Here is a 13595-nt window from a genome sequence, read left to right on the forward strand (position 1 = left end):
ACTGATGTGCTGGTGAAGGCTAAATGTTGCAATTCCAAAATACATTCAAAATTCATAACTGAATAAGTCAAGCTGAGTTGTGGAGACATATTGGTGTGGTTGTCTTTTGTGCAACAGTACACACAATGCGTCGGCTGTTATATCATTAGGTGGAGACATTTACTATTGATAAGCTTTTTCATGGCATCTTTGCTAGTAACCGTACCTGAATTCCTTAGGTAGTCACTACTGGTATCCTGATTTGGGTGGTCATAGTGTGATGTTGAGGGGGCGTGGCTTGGTGCCAATGAAGGTAGCCGCCTAAGCAGTGGGCTCCGCAACCGAGCCCCCAAAGATCCTGAATAAACGGAACTCGAGACCCCCGACTCCTGCTGGAGGGAAGGGGAAGGGGTAGCCCCCCTTGGAAAGCGATCTGAGGCTAGAGCCTGGCCTGGGGATCCAGTAAGGCTCGTTTGAAAACTGGCCGGTGCGGTGTGTGAAGTGAAGCCCAAGATGGGAAACCGAAACTCCGAGCGGCCGCGATTGTGAGGACGGCTACGAGCGGACGCGGCTTCCGACCCACACTGAGGTGAACAATGGTGGCACCCGGAGAGCCCTCGGACACCGAATGAGAGGTGGGCGAGAGGCAAGACCGCACCGGGCGACGACTAGGGAACGGCTGGGACCTGTGTAGAGACGCACCGGGAGTCTTTGAGGTATCCCTGTGATCGAAGACGGCCGTAGGAGCGTCTGCCCTAGTGCTGGGGAGCGAAGCAGAGTGCGGCTGGGAGCTGCGAGCAGCGGGGGCTTTGAGTCTGAGACGCACCCTGTCCCGGAGGGACGAGTGAGCGGGCCAGCCGGTGTTGGAGCGGGGAGGTCTACACTCAGGCACAGGACGGCCGGCAGGAGACGGTGAGAGACTGCTGCTGGGGCCGTGAATACCCGCTGGAACGCATAGCAGAATTCCAAAAGGGTCAAGGCAGCAGACCTAGGTCAAGCACTACTGGTTCTATATTTCTAAATTTCGGGTGGTGCAAACTTCTTCCTACACCTGCTACCAATAGGTGTTCAGGTCAAGGATACAAAAACATAAAATGGAAGGTGCACACAATCAGAGTCCAAAGGAAGGATAGTGTATTATGTATCTTCTTCTTTATTTAACAGTTTTTTTCAAAAACAGGCACAGCCAACGCGTTTCGTTCCATTAGCCTTGTGGAACTTCGTCAGGGCTGTAAAAAGCGACAAACATACATATACATAAATATACATATAGCGCGGACCCCACTCTCACCAGACCATACGGCGGAATCAGGCTTTGGACACGGGGGCGCACTTGGTGTGTACCCTGGAGTGACGGCTCTGGAGAATATCTGGCTGGATGTATCAAGCGGCCCCGGTGGCAGTTGGAGCTCTGCCACATATTAGGCAACACGCACTGAGACCAGAGGGGGAACCATACTGGGGATTCAGCGCGAGAGAGACCCGTCCTGAGAGGACACAGGGGAAGATGGCGGCCAACACAACTATATGCCAGGGGAATCCTGAAGACCCTAGATGGGGATGAAGGGGGGAGACTGGCAGAACGCAACATCGTTACTGGCGCTGGTACCTGGACATTTAAGGCTTGGACAGACGTTGACTAAGGCTATACCCCCCCCACCCCACCCACTGATAACGTCTCGAACCTGGGACCGGTCCTAACAGATTACAGATCGGGCAGGGTGGAGAACCGCGACCCTTGGGGGCTGTTGTAGGCGGAAATCCCCAGAGCTGAACTGTAACAAACTAACCAAGAGGGCAGGGCAAGTGACGATCCCCACTGCTTGGCCTGAACATGGGGAAGCCAAAAGGGAGCAAGAGCGGAGCTCAGCCAACATTGGATGGCAAACTGCCTGATCGAGGGGAGCAAGCAGATCCTGAGCAATTGCGGGACCCCCACCTGCAACATCAGCTAGATAAAGTCCTGATTGCTATAGCGGACTCCCGCTAAGCGCTCCAGCAAGACATAGCACAGGTGGCCATGGGATTGGACTTGCTGAGGGTCGACCATGGTAAATTGGCTGACAGAGTCAAATCAGTTGATGGAGCACTCTAAACCATCGAACCATCACAGAAGGACCTCAAAGCCACCATGACTAATGTATTGAAGCGTATCGATGCATTGGAAAGGAGGGCAGAAGATGCCCAAGGACTCAATCGCAGGAACAACATCCGCATAGTAGGTTTGCCGGAAAAAACTGAAGGGCCGGACATGGTACAATATCTTGAAAAACATGGCTCAAAACAGTGGTGGCACCGGAAGGCCTATCTACCTTCTATACTTTGGAGCGAGCACACAGGATACCGGCTAGGCCACCTCAGCAGGGGCGGCCCCCACGACCGGTGGTGGCCCGACTGCTGCACTTCCGGGACAGAGACCTGCTGCTCCAGAAAGCACGAGTGGATGGCCCCTACCAAGTGGGGAATAGCAGGGTTAATATATTTCCAGACTACACATATGAAACCCAGCGCCGGCGAACCTCTTTTCTAGCCATCAAGAGGGAATTGAGAAACAAAGGACTTCAATACTCCATCCTTTTCCCGGCTAAGCTGAGGATCATTGTTGATGGCAAAACATGTTTTTTGATACCTCGGATGATGCCTGTGCTTGGCTGGAGCTGTACAGAGCTGGGAAGGACGACAACGAACAAAGGGCAAGAGTCGTCGCAGAAGGACTACCTCAACGGAAATCGTGGAGGCTTCGTAATAGACAGCGGGGCCTGAGGAGACCATATTTGTCGCAGAAGGAAGCAGAACGGCGAGACGTGTTGGAAGTGGTGGCCGCATTGTCAGGAACACAGGAGTCTCCATCGCTGGGAGGATCAGAATCGGAGAAGGACAACACTCTGTCTGACACGGAACACTCGGAGACGGACAGTGTGCGCCTACCGAGGGTCACGCCAACAACAGCAGAGGGGATGTTGGATGAAGGCTAGTCATATCCGGAGAGTCGAATGGGTTGAGAACTCGGGACAACAGAGGACTCCCTGATACAGGTTTTAGGGGGGGGGGTGTTTGATTGATGTTGGGGGAGGGGTGGCATCTGAGGTGTCCAATTATCTGGGGCTCGGTTGGACTGTGAGGGGTACAGGAGTAGGGCTGCGGCCCGTCGTCGACACACAGCCCCCCTCATCGCCCTTAAGGCGTGCCCTCAGTGTCTGCTGTTGGGCTTAGAAGTGTGTTAGAGTTTGGAATGGTTTGGATGGGAACTAGATGGTTGTTACTAGGTCCTGTTCTTGGGGGGGTGGGTAGCTGGGGGTGTTTGGAGGAGAGTTGGGGAGGGATAGTCACCGATGTAGACGCAGAGTCACGATTTAAAATGCAATGGTTACTTATGGAGAATGGGTGATACCGCTGATTTACGATGCATTAACTGGAATGTGAGGGGGCTGCCTACTATGACACACGACATAAGATACACGCCTACTTAGTCCACAGGGGGATACACAAAGCACTACTCCAGGAAACTCACTTAACTAAGGCCGAGGGCGTGGCACTGCAGCGAAGATGGAAGGGCCAAGTGTATAACACCACCTACTCAGCGTTTGCAAAAGGCGCTCTGATCTGGATTAGAGCGGGGGTTCCTTTTCAAGTAGTTCGACAGACGATAGACCCTGAAAGCAGGTTTGTGGCCATAGAAGGTAAGCTTAGAGGCAGGGATATAGCATTTTGTAGCATTTATGCACCTAATGCCAATCAGTTGGGTTTCCTGGCGAAGCTATCGGGTTCTTTAGCGCACTATCTTGCGAGTCCTTTGGTGATGGGTGGAGACTTCAATTCCATAACAGATATATCACTAGATAGGTCGCAGCCCCCACTGGCCGATTCCCCGATACATAGGCTGACCAAAGGTAGGCTAGACTGGCAGACCAGGTGGGGACTAGTAGATGCGTGGCGTACGCATCACCCGCTGGATCGAGACTTTTCCTATTTCTCTGGGATGCATGAGCTGCATGTCAGACTGGACACAGTGTTGTGCTCCCCCACGGTGATGCCCGCCATTGTGCAGTCTGAATACTTGACTAGGACGATCTCCGATCATAATCCGTTGCTGTTCACCATGCACTGGATGACCGGGATCTCATGCATCTCAACATGGAGATTACGACCTGAAACGCTGGACGACCCGGTTTTCCAAAGAGCAGTGAGGGAAGAGACCACCCATTATTTTGAGGAGAACGCTGGCTCGACCGCCACAAGGGCAATAGAATGGGATGCCTTTAAGGTGGTTATGAGGGGGATTTACATAGGGAATCATGCTGGAGTGCGGAAGGTGCTCTTATGCAACCTGAACCGAGCTGAGGATAGGTTATGAAACGGCAGAATAGACAAGGCCTTGTCACCCTGAGCTTCAGGAGGAGGTTAAAGCAGCGAAAGAAGCAGTGGCAGCAGAGATAGAAAGGTTGCGCTGCTTCGGTCATAAGGCTTATACGACGAGGGCTCATGCAGAAGGAGACAAGGTAGTAACCTTGCTGGCTTGGTTGGCCAATTCAACAAAGAGAGGTTCCCCTATACTGGCATTATAGACGGATAGTGGAGAGATAGTTCACACCCAAAATGAGATCCTGCACGTTTTTTTGCGCTATTATGAGGAACTCTATAAGAGCTCACTGATAGCCGGGGACCCTGCCATCAACGCCTTTCTGGAAGAGCTGCCACTGCCTGGGCTGGAAGAGGAGCAGGCGAAAGGCTTGGGTCAGGACATAGAACTGGGAGAGATTCGGAGTGCTATTAAGAATATGGCCAGAAATAAAACCCCGGGAATAGACGGATTACCAATAGAGTTCTACGAGAAATATATAGACCTGCTGGTGCTGAGACTCCACGTGGTCTACAGAGAGGCGAAAGAGCTGGGACAGTTGCCTAATTCCATGCGGGAAGCTCCAGTAATCCCGCTTTTGAAGCCAGGTCGTGAGGGAACAAATACGACCTCCTACCGCTCATTATCGATGCTAACCACAGATTACAAAATATTGAGCAGTATCTTAGCGACCCACCTTTTAAACTATATGACCACGTTAATTCATGAAGATCAAGCTGGTTTCGTACTGATGAGAAATACGACTACAAACATCCGGCGATAAATTGATACTTGTATAGCGCACTACTCACCTACAAGGGTCTCAAGGCGCTTGTACGAATACCGCTGTGGAACCCATCCTGGCTTTCCCTGTGAGGCGTCCACTCCTGGGCACCCCCAAGGTGGAGGCCAGGCATCCTTAGCGTTGTGGGGGCCGTTGTGGAGATTAAGCAAGCTATTGCCCAGAGTTGCAGAGTGGGACTCCATGATTGGAATAGGCACCGAGGAGAGAATTATCAGGTCCGTGGAATTTTTTTGAGCCCAAGACCTGCCGAGGCGGGGAATTGAACCCTGGTCCAGGGCTAGACCTCTGCATCAGGGTCTGCCGCTCGAACCATTGAGCCACATTTCACCACAGCGATTGGTGCGCTTGCTGGAGCACGACCACCCAGGGGCACAGCAACCAATGGTATTGTCGGTAGATATTGAGAAGGCGTTTGACAGCTTAGAATGGAGATATTTATATAAAACAATGGGGCGCTTCGGCCTGGGGGCGGACTTTATTCAATGGACAAAGGTATTGTACACGTCAGCTGTAGCCAGGGTGCGAGTTGGAACGCTGATATCGTCACAATACCCGGTAGCTCGGGGAACGAGACAGGGGTGTTCACTTTCCCCTTTGCTGTTCGCCTTGGCGGTAGAACCACTAGCGACACGAGTCCGATTGGGGACCTACTATGGGGGTTTGTGGAGCAGAGAAGATCAGCAATATATATCGCTGTATGCAGACGATCTACTGCTATTTCTTGAGGATGCTGACAAAGCGCTGGTGGGAGCAGGGAACTTGCTTTCAGAATTTGGAGACATCTCGGGCCTGAGAGTAAATTGGTCAAAGACATGCCTGTTCCCGGTGAGGCAGGGGGAGACCCAGCCCGATACAGATAGGGAAGTGAGGTGGGAGCCCACCTGTTTGAAATACCTGGGAGTGCATGTCTATCACGCTGCCACTGACATGCTAGAGGGGAACGTGGGACGTGGCATGAGGGCTTTGAAAATTAGTATGGCCTTTTGGGCCATCCTCCCATTGTCGGTGACGGGTCGAATAGCTCTATTAAAAATGATAGCGCTTTCTCGTTTTTTTATACCTTTTTAGATAATTGCTAATATGGATACTGTGCTCAGCGTTCAGATTGTTGAAATCGCTCATAATGAATTTCCTGTGGGGAACGGTTAGACGTAGGGTAGCACTGGCGACGCTCATGCGACCCAAAGCTGAGGGAGGCCTAGCGGTACCGGACTTCGAGCTGTATTATTTAGCGGCTCAACTTCAGTTCTTAACACAAGCAATAGCGAAAGAATTTAGAGGTCCGGAACAGCAGAGGGGTGGGGGAGTACCGCACCACATCCTGTCATTTATAGTACTGCAACAAAAATTAGACCTTAGGGATCTCCTAACGGAAGAAAAAACGCTCAGACTCTGTTGGAATCGCTCCCAACGTAGGGCGGTAGTCTTACATCCATATGCACCCGAAATCCCATTGGGAATGGCAACTGCATTGCCACACGGCGGTGACTGGTTGCAATTACAGGAGTGGGAAAATGCAGGAATCCAAATACTTAGAGACCTATATGAGGAGGGAGAAATGCTGCCCCATCAAGCATTACAAGAGAGGTATGATCTTCCGAGAGGGGGATTCCTCTTACGTGCAGCGCTGACGAGGGCGCTGCAGGCACACTGGCGTGAAGGGCTGACGGAACCTAAGATGACGATGGCATGCCAATACACCACGATGGCAGCGGAACTTTTAAGGCATCACATGTCTTTACTCCAGAATGCTCAATGAAGGGTTTGCGCCCCTGGAGACACTGAAAGAAAAGTGGGAAGCGGACACAGGGAAAACCATTCCTGACGCCACCTGGACACAGATAGTGCGTAGAGCCTGGAAGAGCACAAGAAACACGAGGTTCCAACTAGCGCATTTCTATATACTCCATAGAGTATACTTAACGCCAGTAAGGATCCGGAAATATTTTAAGGTGGAGGAGGCGGCGTGCCCCAGATGTGCACGATCCGGGGTAGAATTAGAACACATGCTATGGTCTTGCCCGGTGATGAGATCCTACTGGGAGGAGGTGGGAGACGTCCTAAACACGATTACGGAGAGACAACTGGACATTTGACATGGCCACTAGCGTTCTGCATTGGTTTCCACATACATCGAAAAACAAAGTAACGAGTAAATTTGTAGATATGGGACTCATACTGGCAAAACGAGAAATCACAAAACATTGGAAGGCGACAGTTAGACCTAGCAGCAGGAGATGGAGGGGTGAGTTTATTAAGTGGGCAAGCAGTGAAAGCACACTGAGATACCAGCAGGCGAGACGGCGGAACAATGACAGAGTGTTGGAGGCAGCAACGGCGTGGGAGACGTTAGTGCAGGCATTACAAGATTATAAGACACAGGAGGAATGAGTAGAGATGTCAATGATAAAGAGGGTGCCCGAGCCATAACAGGTACATCAAGAGGCTAAAATATAGTGACTCCTGAACACACATGATAAAAGGGACTGATACTGAAGTGCACGTCGGTGACGAGGGATGGGGAGCGGGGAGGAGGGAGCTGTAATAGTTGAGGGTATGTAAATTGACGGGCGCTGTTTATTATGGTTGATTGACTGCAATGCACTAATTGTGTGACATTACATGTAACGAACAAAGGGACGGGGGATTATTGCCGGAATTAAGATGTTTTAGTGACTATTGGTTTGTATGTATATGTGCGAGAACTGCACAAAAACCCAATAAACTACGTTTGGAAAAAAAATGGTGTGGTGTTGACTTATGTGGTTGCAATTTTACAATGATAAAATCGTATCATCGGTCAGGCAGATTTTTCTTGATTAGAAGTAACTCTCACTATAGAAAAAGATGTAAATCCCCCCCCTTAGATCAAGTGGACTTGAAATTTGTATAAGTCAAGGTGCTACTTTTGGTAACTGCCAGTTCCGAAAGAAGGTTGGGAGAATTGGGAGTTATATTATGTTCAGAACCCTTATTAAGGTCTTTGCCTTATACGGATATTATTAACCCATGTACACAGTTTGTGCAAAATGTCCCTCCAACATTGTTCTGAAGATTTAGTTTTGCCACGGTTACGTTCTTCTCCAGTTTCTTTTCAATTCACTCACTTTATTCGGATAAAAACATATCTGTGAAAGTGCAATTCGCACGTAATACATAAAATAGACACATTCACAATAATCATAATACCATTATATAAAACCAATGCAATAAAGATGTTATTTATACATTGCACATTGTGTTACGTGTGTGAACTGCAGTTTTCAAGAAAGCACCCACGTAAAATACCAAATCATCATCTTCCAAGTTCAAGATAATCCTATATGCGAACCCAAAATCGAGTGTTTTTTTTAAAAAGGTATTAAAACTTAGTGTTTTGTATATAAAACTTGCAGAAGAATAAAAAATGTAGTTTTGTTTGCCCAGATGTCACATGGGCATGGCAAAGAATCAAGATTAGCATAAAAACCAAGGGGGAACATAATAAAAATGTCACTGTGCCAGTCCTTAAACGGAAGAGGAGACCCCGCTCCCAACAGCCCATAGGTTTAGTAAGATAGCTAACCAACTGATAATGAGTATACTTGAAGGACATAAAAGTGGATACAGTTGGTTTCCTGGATTCCCTATCAAATCTGTCCTTTCTATAATGGGTATATCGTGCCGATTGGAGATCTTTTTTACTTAAAGTGTCTATCTTGTGTGGGCTTTCAAAGATATGTTCATAATCAACCCTGCCTAAGATAGATCGCACCACAGATAGCCATGGAATGTCCATGGGCTTGTCGCACTTAAGGCAATCTCATACAAGTTCTCTTGTGAGGGATGCTGCTGGATTTTTCTAAATGGCTAGCTAAAATAGAGCAGGACGGGTCTTTATATATCTTCAATATAGTGTAAATGTAATTTGCTATGACAAACTGTTAGAACTGGCTATTTCTGGTAGGCTAAGGCTGACGCCAAAGCCAGGCAGAAACCACCATTCTAGTCAGGGCAAGGAAGTCACACGCCAAGATAACCTCTGCTCACCCCCTTGGTAGCTTGGCACAAGCAGTAAGGCTAAACTCGGAGGCAATGTGTAAAGCATTTGCGCCAGCGCACAACAGCAACAACATACTAGGCACACCACAGAAGAGACTCCACACAAGGTTATTATAAAAATAACTTTTGTATTGTAAAAACACATCAGATAAAATCACACATATACGTGGTGCCAACTAGCACGGGCAATATTCACAGGGATTATGTACACAAGACAGGGCCACAAGGGCCACTGTCATATTCAGATATATCACTTCTAGATAAAATGTAGAATATCAAATCACTTCTAGAATAAAGAATAAATGTAACATAAAATAATAAATCAAAGATAACAACCAGTAACCACTGGTAACAGGAACCAGGACCTTACTAAGACCACCTGTACTAAGAAAGAAGAACCACCTAAGTATCACACAGCATTAGGGGTCTAAGAAAGAATACATTACTCATGATGCAATAAACCTACATTCAGAGGAGTAGAAAAGACAACCACCTAAGAATAACCACATTTAGGGGCATAAACCAGAACACCTTACCCATGATGCATGAACACATTCAGAGGAGTAATAAGGAGAAACACATGATGACTAAACATTCAGAGGTGTTAAGAATAGAGCACATGATGCAATAAAATCACATTCAGGGGTGCAGCGCAAGAAGACACATGATGACTAAACATTCAGAGGTGCAGCGCATGGAAAGGAAGACACATAATGCATAAACATTCAGAGGTGCCATAACATAAGTCAATAGCGCAAAAACACACAGTAGGCAATTACTATTTAAAAGCATAGAAATCACATTGCGCCTACAATACATAAGCCACTACCTGTGGCAGTCCCTAGGCCAACTGGCCTTGTTGGGGCAAGGATGCCCTGTGTCCAATGTCAGGGCGCGCTGCCATGCAGCGCCAGTCCAAAGTACAAAAAGCCTAAACGTGGCAGGTGACCACAAAGTGCTGGGCACCTGGGCATCGCAATAAAATAAACTGCGACAGGGTCCTCACTGACCCTTGGGCGCAAACTGCGCCATGCTGGAGCCACACAGGCTCTGGGACACATATAGGCCCCTGGAGCCCTCTAGCTCTTCAAATCACGTAGGGCACCTCGAGCCTCTCTGGGCCCGTAAAACAAATCTGCCCCCTTAGAGCCTCCATGGCTCTGAACACAACGATAGGGGCAAGGAGCCTCTCGGGGCTCTACACGCGTTGGGGCGACCCGCTGCCAACCGGGGCCGCCCTTGAAGCTCTCATGGCCCCCCCACGAACAAGGGGCACGAGCTCGCGCTGCTGGAGGGGCGGACACCGACAACGTGTCCCGGCGTCCCTCCTCTCTTCTGTCCCACTCACGGTGGAGTCCCCTACGGGGGACTCTAACTTCTTAAAAATGCCCCCAGGTGCTGGAGCGGCCCGCTGCCAAGTGGGGCCGCTCTTCGCAGTCACTGTGCCTTCAGCAGGCACCAACAGTGGCCCACGCGGAGCCCCCCAGCCCTTCAACTCACCGGGCTCTCCTGGGCGGGGCTCCTCCGGGCGGCGGCTTCTTCTTCTGTGCAGCGCGGGGCTCCTCTTCCATCACGGAGTCCCGCCTGCAAGCTCAGCTGCTCTCGGCCTTCGCGTCGGGGCTCTCCTCTTCTCCGGTCTCCCTCTCAATCACGGGAGACCGGCAACATCATCCAGGTCACCAGCAGGGCTCTCCCCAAGACACGGGAGTCCTGCTTACACCGGCGCCACCATGCTCCTTCGTCGCCTCACTTCCGCCCCATGGCAGGCCCCGCCTTCGTCACGGCCGGGCCTGCCTGACTTCCGGTTTCGAGGGCCACCAATGGCTGCACCCGCCTCAGTGGGGAGGCGGGTGCAGCGCCTCGGATCGCCGGGCCGGTGGCGGTGATTCCACGAAGGTAATGCCGGGTGGGCTCCGGCTTCAAAATAGAAACGGACAAATAAGCGGCAAGTCCGCGGAAGCGCTCTTAAACGCTATAATCCAAATACAGCGCGTTCCAAGCGCTACAGCCATATGAAGCGCTCATAAGCGCTAGAGACAACATCCAGCACTCCCCCAGCGCTACAAGGACCAAGAAGGGTTTAAAAATAAAGCGCTCCCAGGCGCACTCAGCAGCAAAGTCCTCCAGGCACTTCCAGGCTAGCATAAGCCTTGACAAAAGCAAGCCAAAAGTCCTTCAGCAGTCCAGGACCTTAGCAGTCCTAGGAGAGGGAGCAGCATAGCCCCCAGCACACAAGAGTCCTCCAGGAAGTGCAGCAGGCAGGGGGACAGGCAGGAAGAGTCCCCCAGCAGTCCTCCAGGCATCCAGGGGCTGGGCAGCGCCCGCCCCTGGTAGATTCAAGTCAGAAACAAGAACATCTTGGAAGGGGATACAACCCCTTCTTATACAGTGCAAAACCTTTGAAGTCCTTTGAAGCAGGCAGTGTGAGAACCAGCTGGACTGGTTTAGAGGGAAGTCCCCTTCAGTATCAGGGACAGAGGTGTCAGTCGCCCAGCGGGAGGTGGAGCCAGCTTTGTAGTTAGGCAGGCACAGCCCTTCACTATCAGGTGCCATCTCCTCCCACTTCCCTGGCAGCAGATGCTGCCTTTCATCCATGGGCTGACTCAGACAACCTCCTGGGCTCTCCAGCCCCTGTCATCCTCAAACCAGACAGTCAATCCACAAGCAGGCCCATGCACTCTGGGCCAGGCTCACCAGCCAATCACACGCTAGCACCAACTTACACAAATATGCCAACTTCCAAAAGTAGTACTTCTAGACTAGACACAGTCATGTCGCATACATCATTTTGCAGCATTCACTCTCACGAGTTGATACATACCAAACTCGCCCCTGCACTCCCCACACATCAGGAACTACCATGGGCATACATACTCCCCATTCATTCCTATGGGAGGGCAGGTCACTCACCACACATACAGAGAGCTCATGCACTTTACACTGTACCACAGTGAAAAAGTGCGCAGAGGCCTAAAATCACCAACACCAGGTTCCATAAATAGGCTAGGAAAACGCAAAAAGTCTAGGGGTGAACCTGCCTAATGGGCCGGGTCCAACACAAACATATTGAGACGTAGAGATAGGGGCTCCCATGAGTTTCTGGTAAAACCTATTTTCATCTTGCTGGATGTTACAGCTCTTTGAGAAGCCATATTCCTCAGCACTATAGGTTGTAATGGGTATACACTGAGATTTTTTTAAAGTGTCAATGGTTAAGATAGTCTTCTCCAACCCAGGAGGTCGGGGATAAGAACCGAATTGATTGCTTTGAAAAACATATTTCTGCAGTACACTGTGTGATTAGACCATGAACCAATAGCTGCAAAAACAATCCCCAAGAAGGGAGAAAGTGCTACTGCGTTGTAATCTTTGGTTACCCACAGAGAGAATAATTAAAGGGCGTGTCCTCGGGCTGTATGCCATTATAAAGGATTTTTTTTATTAGTGCATAGGATTAAAGAGGCCATAAAATCAACAAAGCCCTGCACCAAAAGGTTGCAGTGCATTAGGTTTACGACCCATTAATACTGCATCGTCAGCTCAAAGCAGGGCTGGGAGTGTATGACTGTTAACTCTAGGGACTTCTTTAGTAAGAGCTGTTGGGATGTTTGCAGGTTATTTATATACAAAATAAAGAGTAACAGGGCCAAAACACATCCCTGCCAGACCCCTTTGCACACTCTGATGTCATTAGAGACCTCCCCACCTGTATTGATCCTGACCCGAGCTTTCAGATCCCTATGCTAATATGCTAAAAAAAATATACTATACCCTCATCCAAACAATATTCCAATAAAATGGACCACAGTTGGGACTGATTAACATAATCAAAGGTTGAATTCAAGTCCATAAAAGCCAAGTATATTGGTGACCCCTGTGCAATTGTGTATTTCCAAATTATAAGGCTACGGTTTAGGCATTGTTCCATTGTACCTACATTACTCCTAAAACCAAGTTGACAGGGTTGTAAGATAGAGTTCTCTTCAGTCCAGATTGCAATCGTATTGTAGAGAACCTTCCCTAGGATTTTCAATGTGGTGTCAATCAGGGAGATGGGTGTGTAACAACCAGGCTGAGAACGGTCGCCCTTTTTAAAAATAGGGACAATTATACTGGTTGAACAGGTGCTTGGTAACGGGGCATTGGTTAGGTTATTTAAAACATTTAACAAAAGCGGGGCCCAAATGTCTGGTTTGTGCTTAATGAGGTCGATTGGTAACCCATCAGGGCCTGGATCTTTATTACCCAGGCTCTAATGAATAGCTTCCTCAACGTTGGACAGGGAAATTGATATTCCTGTAGGGGATGGGAACTCAGACAAAGCTTTGTCATAAGTGGGGGCTGTAGAAAAATTAGCTTCCCACACCTCGCTGGTTAAATTACAGATGATTGGTGTTAGTATTTGTCCCATTGCTCTCATGTCTTTAACGG

At 49.4% G+C, this 13595-nt stretch overlaps 1 protein-coding gene across 1 annotated transcript in view; it reads right to left on the bottom strand.

The window, feature by feature from the left end:
* The window catches only part of CDAN1 (codanin 1), a 232752-nt gene that overhangs the window by 217308 nt on the left and 1849 nt on the right, over window positions 1–13595 (bottom strand). The gene's annotated exons all lie outside the window — the stretch shown is intronic.

Source organism: Lissotriton vulgaris, chromosome 9 (genome assembly GCF_964263255.1).
Source record: "Lissotriton vulgaris chromosome 9, aLisVul1.2, whole genome shotgun sequence".
Classification (NCBI taxonomy): domain Eukaryota; kingdom Metazoa; phylum Chordata; class Amphibia; order Caudata; family Salamandridae; genus Lissotriton; species Lissotriton vulgaris.